The 12,087-nt window shown below is 46.3% G+C and overlaps 1 protein-coding gene across 2 annotated transcripts in view; it reads left to right on the top strand.

Annotated features, from left to right (window-relative positions):
* The first annotated feature begins 764 nt into the window (after window positions 1–764).
* The window catches only part of PLEKHB2 (pleckstrin homology domain containing B2), a 49,935-nt gene continuing 38,612 nt past the window's right edge, over window positions 765–12,087 (top strand). For both annotated transcript variants that reach the window (XM_031936410.1, XM_031936409.1), the window contains exon 1: window positions 765–884. The gene's annotated coding sequence lies outside the window, so the exon portion shown is untranslated. The remainder of the gene's footprint in view (window positions 885–12,087) is intronic.

Genomic DNA, 12,087 nt, shown 5'->3' with positions numbered 1-12,087 from the left:
TTATATTGCTGCTCAAATTGTACCAGGCGCGGTCCCTGGGAGCTCTCTGGGTAGATCCCTGAGCCCTTGGACGCCCGGTCCTTCCGTTTTTTGAGCACCTTGAGCTTCTGGCCTACAAAACGCTCCTGGCTCAGCTAGAGCTTTCTGAGCCTGGGTCCTAGAGTCGCCCATTTCTCTAAGGCTTTATTAAAATATTAAATATCTCTCATTTCTCTGAACTTTATTAAAATTTTACTTTTTTTTTTTGACTGTGCGTGGTGGCTCATGCCTGTAATTATTATTTTTTTGAGGCAGGGTCTCATACTTTTGCTCAATCTGGAGTGCAGTGACACAATCATGACTCACTGCAACCTTGACCTCCCGGGTTCTAGTGAAGCTTCCCTCTCAGCCTCTCAAGCAGCTGGGACTACAGATGCAAACCACCACGCCAGACTAATTTTTTTTATTTTTATTTTTTTGTAGAGAAAGTGTCCCACTGTGTTGCCCAGCCTGGTCTTGAACTCCTGGGCTCAAGCGATTCTCAAACAGGCCTTGGCCCTGTTTTTAGAGAGCGGTATTTAGAAATCAAGATTAGGGTGCTAACAATTCTTTTTGTTGTTGTTGTTTTGTTTTGATTTTTATATTTTTAAGGCGGGATCTCACTCGGTAACACTTCCTTTTAGTGGAAGCGCCGACCTCCTGGGGAGATCCACACCCGCTGCCTCCTCCAGTCCCGTTTCTCAGGAAACCACCCAGACACCCCGCCCCACCCGCCGGGGCCCGCCGCGCATGCGCACCGTGACGTGACGTCAGCTCGGCGGCCAGGACACCGGACGTGCGGCAGTCGAGGGCTAGGAGACGAGGAGCAGCTGCGGCGTCTTACAGTTGTCCGCTCTGGTTCGCAGGTGAGTGTTTCTGTTTGGTCCGGACGACCCTAGCTCCTTTCCCCTCCGGCCCGCGCCCCTCCAGATTCTCCCTTAGAGCCGCCAAGCCTCGCGCTCCTCCGAGGGGACCCCGCAGCGCGCCACCTCCCCAGCGTCCCCACTCCCTAATTTCCCCTGAGGCGCCTGGCCACGGGTCCTCCCGCCTCCCTGGACCGCTGCCCTTCCCCAGGTCCGCCCTCTCAGCCTCCCCTAGAACAGCCCATCCGGGAGCCCTCCCAGTGGGCCCCCCCGTCTCTCGGGCCCCCTCCCGTCGCTTCCCAGGCGTCCCCCCTCCGGGCCTTTCCCCGAGCCCCTCCCCTCAGGCCCTGCGGCCCCTCTCCCTTTCCCGACTGCGGCCTCCGCCTTGCATCCTTTCTGGCCGCTCGGGAGTGTCCCACACGTCTGACCGTCGGGACCTGCTGCGGCCCCCCCACCTGGGGTCTTCTGGCGTCCGATCTCCACCCCTCCTGCTCCCTCTGCTCCAGGGAACTTGCCTTCTCAGTTCTCCTGTCCAGAGGTCTCCCCACCTTAAGTCCTGGGGGGCATCGAGGCTTTACCCTCGCAGTGCGGTCCGCCCCCGCTTCATTTCACCTGCTCTTGGCCTTGCAGTGTCTTTAGTCGTAAGTGCTTGGTGTACGTTATCTTACATATCTCTCTTCGTGTTTGTTTCTCTTACTCAACTAGATAGAAATCTCCGGAGGTCAGTGATTTGCATAGGGATCCCCCCCCCCACTTTGCTTAAATCTCAAATGTAGACTGGTTCACATAGAAAAGGCTTCATAAATGAGCGAATAGTAAATTTCCGATGTTTCAGGGTGGGTGGAGGAAAGGAATGAGGTGCAGTGGTCACTGTAAACATTTAGGGGAACACGGTTAATTCAAAATAATACTGACTCATGGTCTCAGCCTTTAAATTTTTAGTGCTTAGGAAAGGGTGGAACCACCACCGACGGAGGAGGGCTGACAGCTGAGGGGAGGAATATTCCAAGGTCTTCTGTGGCCTTTGATAGAACCAGTACCAATGCAGGAAGTGACTTCTCCGAAGTCACATGAGGAATTAGGACCTGAGCTGGCACTGTTAACTGCGTTTAGTATGGCCCTCAATATTTGTTGAATGAAAACATGTATGCGCAGACACAGCTGTGTGTCTGTGCCCATGCAGTGGGTGTGTCTGCCTAAGGACCTGTGGGTATGTGGGAATACTGCTGTGACCGGTTCAGTTGTGCTCAAGAGTGTTCACTAGGTTCAGAAAGTTCCTAACCGTGGGCTGGTTGGCTGGATATTGATAGGACTGGCGCTTGTCTGGGCTTCCTTTGTGCCTGGTGTTTACTCTCTGTGGTGGTGATCTCTTTACTCGACTCTTCCCCATTGGTACTGATCTCCCTGAGGACAAGAATCAAACTGTGTTGTAGCGTTTCCCTAATAAACAGCATAGTGTTTGGCACTTTGTAGGTGGTCAGTAAATGCTTATTGAAGAAGGCTGCAGAAAAGAACTCAGAACCTGACAGCAGTTCTTTGCTAGCATTATATTTTAAAGGCGTTGGGACATTCTGTAAGTAAATTTCCTGATATTCTCAAGGACTGAGTTGATTAAATGTGTACAGCAGTGGTATAGAAAGGACAGATACTCTTGTGTTAGTCCTTGGGAAGGTGGAGGTTTTTCTCAGCTCTTTCTGAAAGCTTTGCTTATGCTTTTCAGCTTGCATTAGTATTTTTCTTTCTCCTTTTCTCTGCCTGCCTTCTTACTGTTTGTCTAAAGAAATTGAACCTTATTAATAATATTATTAACCTTATTAATAACTAATAAACCTTATTAATAATAGTAACTACCAAAAACTGCAAAACACACTGTTAAAAATGCTCCCAAAGTGGGGGCTCATTGACCCCGTTGTTTTGTTGGTTGTATATTTGCTTCCACAGTGGATCATGGAAACGGAAAGTTGGACTTTCTTGCCTCTTTGCTTTCTTGGCCTGTCTGCCTTTTGATGGTGCTGGTATTAGGCTTGTTGTCAAGAAGTGGTTCCCAACTGGAAATGGCCAGTGTCACATGGGGGCTGACCTCTACGTGATGGTGGTTCGTGTAAGCTTCTTTCCCTTCTGTTTCGGAATGTACCTGTGACATCTCTTTGACTGTCCATTGTTGTCCTTGAAGAACAGAGATGAGTTTTCTTCCTTTTTGTTAAGGAAGCCGCTTTTATAGCTAAAGAGAGCTAGAGATCTGGGATATCATGAGGAGTTGTAGACAGTTAAACCTGAATTCCAGCTTTTTGAACGAAATACTAATGTTATTGTAGTAGTTCTCACTTTTTTTTTCAAGAGGGAGTTTCACTCTTGTTGCTTAGGCTGGAGTACAATGGCGTAATCTTGGCTCACTGCAACCTCTGCCTCCCAGGTTCAAGGGAGTCCTGCCCCCTCAAGTAGCTGGGATTACAGGCGTATGCCACCATCCTTGGCTAATTTTTTGTATTTTTAGTAGAGATGGGGTTTCACTATGTTGGTCAACCTGGTCTCGAACTCCTAACCTCATGTAATCCGCCTGCCTCGGCCTCCCAAAGTGTTGGAATTACAGTCGTGAGCCACTGCGCCTGTCCAGTTCTCACTTCTGGACAATCTACTACAGGGCTGTTTGGACATATCTCCTTTAATTGTCACAATAACCCCATGAAGTAATTGGTTGTGCCTTGTCATACAGGTAAGAAAACTGAGGCTTAGAGAGGTTTAGAATCTTGATCAAGGTCATACTAGTGAGTAGAAGGCAAAGTAGGCTTCAGGCTTAGAACTGTCAGATTCCAAAGGTGGTATTTTTTGTCCATCTGTTGTCTGTTTCGATTCAATGCTTTCAAGGAGATACAAATTCAAATTTAAAATAATTTAAATTGTTGAATATGGCTTATATTTTAAAGCTTTGTATAGGTTTTATTGGCATAAAAACAATGTTATTTTGCAGCTAGTTTGCTGGTATTTTATTCTCTAGAGACCAACAGCTAGGGCTTAGTGTTTATCTGATGAGTTTTAGTTTATGCATTCCATTTTGCTCCAGTATATAAATAGTGAAATGTTAAAATACGTTATGGAGTGGTGTGAAATTCAGCATGCTAAGGCAAACAAACAGAAGTCTACTGAGCCATTTGAGAAGCAGCTTGATGTCCTTGTTTCTTTTTTTTTTTTTTTTTTTTTGAGACAGAGTCTCGCTCTGCCGCCCCAGGCTGGAGTGCAGTGGCTGGATCTCAGCTCACTTCAAGCTCCGCCTCCCGGGTTCACGCCATTCTCCTGCCTCAGCCTCCCAAGTAGCTGGGACTACAGGCGCCCGCCACGTCGTCCGGCTAGTTTTTTGTATTTTTAGTAGAGACGGGGGTTTCACCATGTTAGCCAGGATGGTCTCGATCTCCTGACCTCGTGATCCGCCCGTCTCGGCCTCCCGAAGTGCTGGGATTACAGGCTTGAGCCACCGCGCCCGGCCAGATGTCCTTGTTTCTTCTGGAACAGGGCTGTCCGGTCTTTTGGCTTAAGATCTTGGGCCACATTGGAAGAAGACCACACATATAATACACTAACACTAATGATAGCTGATGCACTAAAAAATAAAACTGCAAAAAAACTCATAACGTTTTAAGAAAGTTTACAAATTTGTATTGGGCTGCATTCACAGCTGTCCTGGGCTGGGGCCACGAGTCGGACGAGCTTGTTCTAGAGTATTTTAGGCAAATTTTGGTCGGGGGAAAATAAGTATGTAAGAGTAATAATAGTAGTAAATAGTAATAATTGCTGTCAAAGCAGCTACCATTTATCGAGTTCTAGTAACTGAGGCATCATGCCAAATACTTATGTATTATTTCACCCAATTTTCTAAACATCCTGTCAAGTAGGTGGTGGGAATTCTCATTTTATAGATCAGAAAACTAGACTTGGAAAAGTAACTTGCCCAATTGAGTCAGGATTTGAACATAGGTCTTTTAACTCTAAAGCTTATACCCAAACGCTAGGTTCCGTGAATTTTCAAAAGCATATGATGGGCTGGCTGCAGTGGCTCACACCTGTAATCCCAGAACTTTGGGAGGCTGAGATGGAAGACCTTGAGCCCAGGAGTTCGAGACCAGCTTGGACAACATAGTGAAACCTCATCTCTACAAAAACAAAACAAAATGTGATCCAAATCATGCTTTATGATTTTTGGTTGCTAAAGATACTCTCTAAATTTCTCTCCCCAATTTAAAGACGAAAGCAGGGCACTGTTGGAAGCTTCAAGTAGGTAGATGAATTTAGGTTGGTTTTTTGTTTTGATATAGTTGAAGATAATTCAGATTATTGCTGACATGTTTACATTTATCAAAATAATACATGTACATAGATTGAAAGACCAAATAAGCCAGGCGTGGTGGCTCACGCCTGTAATCCCAGCACTTTGGGAGGCTGAGGCGGGTGGATCGCCTGAGGTCAGTAGTTTGAAACCAGCCTGGCTAACATGGTGAAACCCCGTCTCTACTAAACATACAAAAACGTTAGCCGGGCGTGGTGGCGGCGCCTGTAGTGCCAGCTACTCGGGAGGCTGAGGCAGGAGAATGGCGTGAACCCGGGAGGCGGAGTCTGCAGTGAGCCGAGATCGCCCCACTGTACTCCAGCCTGGGCGACAGACCGAGACTCCGTCTCAAAAAAAAAAAAAAAAAGTAGTATTTTATTTTTGTGGATATGGTAAAATTGCTATTGATTTATATGTAATCTTTTGACTTCTGATCATAGAAGACGTTTGCTGCCTTGTAAAACTCTTCAATTCACCAATGAGTCAAAAACTTGTGGGAAATTTGTCAGTGACTTTTTTTCCATCCTGTAGTACTCGGTCCTTCTCCAGTCTGGACTGTTTTTTGTTTTTTCTTTCCCCATTCCTTCTGCACAGCTGCCTTTCTGGGAATTTCCTCCCCTGCCAGCTGAAGACAGAGTCCTACTCTGTCGCCCAGTCTGGAGTGCAGTGACATGATGATTCATGGCTCACTGTGCTTCAACCTCCTGGGCTCAAGCGGTCTTCCCACCTCAGTCTCCCGTGTAGGTGGGACTACAGGTGTGCACCACTGTGCCCAGCTAACTTCTTAATTTTTTGTTGAGATAGTGTCTCACTGTGTTGCTGGGTTGGTCTCAAACTCCTGGGCTGAAGCGATTCTCCCACCTTGGCCTCCCAAAGTGTTGGAATTACAGACAAGAGCCACCATGCCTGGCCTTGATTAATAATTTGACTGGGTATGGAATTCTGACTTGGAAATAACTATTTTCCCTTAACATTTTGAAGGTATTGCTCTAGACGTCCTGTGCCTTGCTGATTGTTGATTCTTTATATATGCTTTTTTCTTTGGGAAGTTTTTAGGTTCTCTTCTTTGTCCCTAATGTTCCGAAATTTCAGTCATCCTACTTACGGAGGATCTTTTAAAATTCATCATGCTGTACACTCATTGGAGCTTTTGAATCTAGAAATGTGTTATCCTGTTGCGGGAAATGGCTTTATGGTATGATTTCTCTGCTCTTTCCTCTGTGGTTTATTTAGGAAATTCTCCTATAAGCAGAATTTTTTTTTTGAGATGGAGTCTCGCTGTGATGCCCAGGCTGGAGTGCAGTGGTGTGATCTCAGCTCACTGCAACCTCCGTCTCTTGGGTTCAGGTGATTCTCCTGCCTCAGCCTCCTGAGTAAGTGGGACTACAGGTGTGTGCCACCATGCCTGGCTAATTTTTGTATTTTTAGTAAAGACAGGGTTTCACCATATTGGCCAGGCTTGTCTTGAACTCCTGACCCCAAGTGATCTACCCGCCTCGGCCTCCCAAAGTGCTGTTATTAACAGGTGTGAGCCACTGTGCCCAGCCAGCAGAATATTTTATATTCCAGGCCCATCCTGTACTTTTTTTCCATCTCTTGGTCTTTTTTTTTCACTTTTCATTTCAGAGAGATTTCTTTCATCTTGATCATTTCAACTCTTGTATTGAATTTTTAATTTTGGTTATTATTTTTAATTGAGAGCTCTGAATATTTCTTTTTTTTTTCTTGTTTGTTTGTTTGTTTTTTGTTTTTTTGAAATGGAGTCTCGCTCTGTTGCCTGGGCTGGAGTGCAGTGGCACGATTGCAGCTCACTGCAACCTCTGCCTCCCTGGTTCTAGTGATTCTTCTGCCTCAGCCTCCTGAGTAGCTGGGACTACAGGAGCCTGCCACCATGCCCGGCTAATTTTTGTATTTTTAGTAGAGACGAGGTTTCACCATGTTGGCCAGGCTGGTCTCGAACTCCTGACCTCAAGTCATCCACCCACCTTGGCCTCCTAAAGTGTTGGAATTACAGGCGTGAACCACTGTGGCTGGCTGTAAAGTAATATTTTGAAAGTTTCCTTTTGTACAGAGCATTGTCTCTGATTCTTGTGAGGTTTTTTTCCTTTAAAATTTTATTTTCTTTAATCTCTATCTTTTTTTTTTTTTTGAGATGGAGTCTTGCTCTGTTGCCCAGGCTGGAGTGCAGTGGCCAATCTCAGCTCACTGCAAGCTCTGCCTTCCAGGTTTACGCCATTCTCCTCTGCCTCAGCCTCCCGAGTAGCTGGGACTACAGGCGCCCGCCACCTCACCTGGCTAGTTTTTTGTATTTTTTTAGTTAAGATGGGGTTTCACCGTGTTAGCCAGAATGGTCTTGATCTCCTGACCTCGTGATCCGCCCGTCTCTGCCTCCCAAAGTGCTGGGATTACAGGCTTGAGCCACCGCGCCCGGCCTTTAATCTCTATCTTTTGTGGTCTAGATTTTTCTCCAATGTCTGATTGTGATACTGTGAAATGTTTATTTGGTCTTTGACCTCATTTCCTGCCTTACAACTCCTATTTAATACAATCCTTAAACTCTCCAAAATGATGTCTTTTTGTATGCTAGTGATTGATTGATGGACTGCAGACTCCCTTCAGGATGGGGGCTGGTCATCTGAAACACCCATGCAGCATTCGAGGGCTGGAACTTTCATGTCTGCCCCCCCAGCCTTTGAGGAAGGAGAGAAGGGTTCAAGGTGATGTTGACCACCAGTGGCCGTTGGTTTAATCAGTCATGCTAACGTAATGAAGCCTCCATAAAAACCCAAAAGGATTGGGTTCGGAGAGCTTCCGGAATAGCTGAACACCTGGCGGTTCCTGGAGGGAGGGTGGTGTGCCTGGAGAGGCCTGAACACTGACACCTTGCCCTATGCATCTCTTCATCTGTGTCCTTGTAATACCCTTTGTAATGAACTGGTAAATGTAAGTCATTGTTTACCTGGATTTTGTGAGCTGCTCTAGCAAATTAAACACAGGGAGGTATGGGAATTCTAATAGACCTAAAGAAAGAACTAAAGCAAAACTTACTATAAAAAGACAGTTTATTTAGGCCAGATTTGAGGACAGCATCCTGGGAAGCATAGATTCAAGTTGTCCTGAATATATGCTTCGAGTAGCAACAGTTATAAGTGGGATTTTAAAGGGCAAAAATGGGGAGAGTTTCTAAGTTGAACATAAACTATTGGTTGGCTGTATATTGTTCTTTGTATCACACATTCCAGGAACATGAAGAAAATGGTTGAGGGTCACATTGTGTAACTTGTTGTAACTGTCTTGGTAATTTATCAGCTTGTCTGGAAACTACAGGAAAGGGAAGATAGAAAAAACCCCAAGTCCCTTTACACGGTTAACCCTGAGTATGGTTGGGGCTGTGGTAACTAAAGACCCGTTTTCTACACTTTGCCGGCTGTATGTTCTTCAGATTGCTCTGAGCTACTTTTCTTTTTTTTTTTTTTTTTTTTTTTGAGACGGAGTCTCGCTCTGTCGCCCAGGCTGGAGTGCTGTGGCCGGATCTCAGCTCACTGCAAGCTCTGCCTCCCGGGTTTATGCCATTCTCCTGCCTCAGCCTCCTGAGTAGCTGAGACTACAGGCGCCCACCACCTCGCCCGGCTAGTTTTTTGTAATTTTTAGTAGAGACGGGGTTTCACCATGTTAGCCAGGATGGTCTCGATCTCCTGACCTCGTGATCCGCCCGTCTTGGCCTCCCAAAGTGCTGGGATTACAGGCTTGAGCCACCGCGCCCGGCCGCTCTGAGCTACTTTTCTTTCTCACTGACTTGAAGCTAGTTGATCACATGTTCCAGAGGCCCTGGCTTGTAGCTAGTGTCTGAAGGGTGGGCAGTCTTGTGGGACTGAGCCTCACGTGTGGGATCTGATGCTATCTCCAGGTAGGTAGTGTGACAGTTGAATTGCAGAACACCTGGTTGGTGTTTGCTGCAGAATTTTTTGTTGTTGTTGTTGAGACTGGGTCTCACTCTTGCCCAGGCTGGAATGTAGTGGTGTGATCACGGCTCACTACAACCTCCCCATCCCAGGCTCAAGTGGTCCTCTTACCTCAGCCCCGGAGTAGCTGGGACTACAGGTGTGTGCCACCATGCCCCGCTAATTTTTGTATGTTTTTGTATGGTTGGGGTTTCACCATGTTGCCCAGGCTGGTCTCAAACTCCTGAGCTCAAGTGGTCCCTCCACCTTCGCCTCCTAAAGTGTTGGGATTACAGACACGCGACACTGCGCATGGGCTTGCTGTATAGTTGATTTCTTGCTTGGTATGTGGGGAGAAACCCTCACGCATTTGGTCACAGAAGTCTTCTATGTTGATTGTTGTGATGTGAGAGCAGAGGAAAAATAGTATCTTTTTCCACTCAAACTGATGATGCTCGCTCTGTATTCCTACTTCAGAGACATACTGAAAAGCTGATTGGAAGTCTGTGTGTTTGCTTCAAGTCTATCTCTTGGTGAGCTTCCCTGGAGGGTGTTAGGCAAAGATTGGCTTTTTCATTACAGAACACCCAGTTGTCAGTATCAGTGAACCTTTCCTCTTGGGACTGTGCCTTTGCTCAGAGCTAGAGTCTGGGAAGTAAGGAAGAAGATAGAGAATTTGACTTGCGTGGACTATATTCTCCTTCTAAATGTGGCCTGTCACTTTGAGCTGTGTGTGGTGTGGCCACACCCAGTCTCCAGAGACATCATCTTCAGGATCAGGGAGGGTCCCTGTCTACATGGGTGGGTGCCAGGTGACCCCTTTGAAGACTTTCCATTAATTCTCCTGATTTCTCCCCCACCTTTAGAATTCTCTTACCTCCAATTTCTGAATCTATTTTTATGTGGCAGCAGGAGTTGGCTTGCTGTGTTTTGGCTTCTGTTAGCACATGACATAGTAGAAGTGGCCATATTTTATGTTAGTTGCCACTTGTCTGTCTGTCTTAGAAGCTTCAAAATGTTGTGTCTCATCTGCTTTTGTCTGCTGCTGTTCTCTCTGTGGATTTATGCCTTGTTTTCTCCTTAACTCTCATTTTAGTTGCATTTCAGGAGGGAGTAGAGCTAGCCATCTGTGCTTCTTATAAATTCATCATTAATGCTGAAAATAGAGCAGTCACCTGCATGTTGAGCTTCACATTACTGGTGTTTCTTTTTTTTTTTTTTGAGACGGAGTTTTACTCTTTCACGCAAGCTGGAGTGAAGTGGTGCGATCTTGGCTCGCTGCAACCTCCTCCTCCTGGATTCAAGCGATTCTCCTGCCTCAGCCTCCCAAGTAGCTGGGATTACAGGCACCCACCACAACACCCAACTAATTTTTGTATTTTTAGTAGAGACAGGGTTTCACCACGTTGGCCAGGCTGGTCTCGAACTCCTGACCTGGGGTGATCTGCCCACCTCAGCCTCCCAAATGCTGAGATTACAAGTGTGAGCCACCGCCCAGCTTGGTGTTTCTTTTGTCTTGGATCCATGTTTCAGTGCCACTCTTGTGTCTTCTCCCTTTTAAAATAACTCCCCTGTGAATTGTAGTGTTGAGTGACAAGAAATATTAATTCTCTAGAAATACATAGGGAGAGAGAAGAACAGAAAGCTGGATGTTTAAAGTCTGCCTTTTTTGTTTTTCCCTTTGAGGCTTGGGTCCTAGGTAACCTCCAGGCAGGGCAGGCCAGCCAGATCAGGACCAGGAATTGGTCTAGGCTGATGGGGAGGTGGAAGGCAGGGGATGCCTGTGCAGTAGTGATACGTAAGTCTCTGGGAGGCTGAAGGCATGTTGGTCAAGTGACAGTGTCCAAGTGATGATACTGTCTGATCCAGGTGAATGTACCACAGGTACCTTAGGAGGCATCCAGTGTCGCAGAACTTTTATTATATATCCCCTATTTTCTTCTGACTTCTGGAGATCGGTGTGTAAGTGCTTGCTCAGTGGTGTAAGTCACTAAAACCAGTGTATTCCCAAAACCAACGTATTCCTTACTGTGTGAATCCATGGGTGGTTTCCCCAGGGCCATTTCTCTCCAGCAGCTTGAGTTTAGGCTGGCTCAAAGCCTGCACCTGCAGTCTCCGCTGCTATCCAGGTTTCAGTACACAGGAGCTCTCAACTCAGAAGTCTAGTCTTTTGTCTTAAAGGGAAATCCCAACATTTAGATGGTAAATGCAACAAATGACCTCTATTATTAACATAGTAACCATTTGCATTATCCAACGAGAGGCTATTACACAATTATCAAAGTGTTTCAAGTGTTTCAACCATTTTTTTTTTTAAATCAAACCCGCTGGCCGGGCGCGGTGGCTCAAGCCTGTAATCCCAGCACTTTGGGAGGCCGAGACGGGCGGATCACGAGGTCAGGAGATCGAGACCATCCTGGCTAACACGGTGAAACCCCGTCTCTACTAAAAATACAAAAAAAAAAAACTAGCCGGGCGAGGTGGCGGGCACCTGTAGTCCCAGCTACTCCGGAGGCTGAGGTAGGAGAATGGCATAAACCCGGGAGGCAGAGCTTGCAGTGAGCTGAGATCCGGCCACTGCACTCCAGTCCGGGCGACAGAGCGAGACTCCGCCTCAAAAAAAAAAAAAAAAAATCAAACCCGCTGTCCTCAGCTGTGTGAGATTGAACTCATACTGTTCTTAAGCTGCTAATGAAGACATACTAATGAAGACATGCTAATGAAGACTGGGTAATTTATAAAGGAAAGAGGTTTAATTGACTCACAGTTCCACATGGCTGGGGAGGCCTCACTCTCATTGTGGAAGACAAATGATGAGGAAAGTTACGTCTTACATGGCAGTAGGTAAGAGAGCTTGTGCGAGGGAACTCCCGTTTATTAAACCATCTGATCTTGTGAGACTTACTACCGTGAGAACAGTATGGGGGAAAAACTGCCCCCAAGATTC

Source organism: Piliocolobus tephrosceles, chromosome 11, assembly GCF_002776525.5.
Source record: "Piliocolobus tephrosceles isolate RC106 chromosome 11, ASM277652v3, whole genome shotgun sequence".
NCBI lineage: Eukaryota > Metazoa > Chordata > Mammalia > Primates > Cercopithecidae > Piliocolobus > Piliocolobus tephrosceles.
Note: the sequence above shows the minus strand (reverse complement) of the source record. Positions and strands in the feature narration are given on the sequence as shown.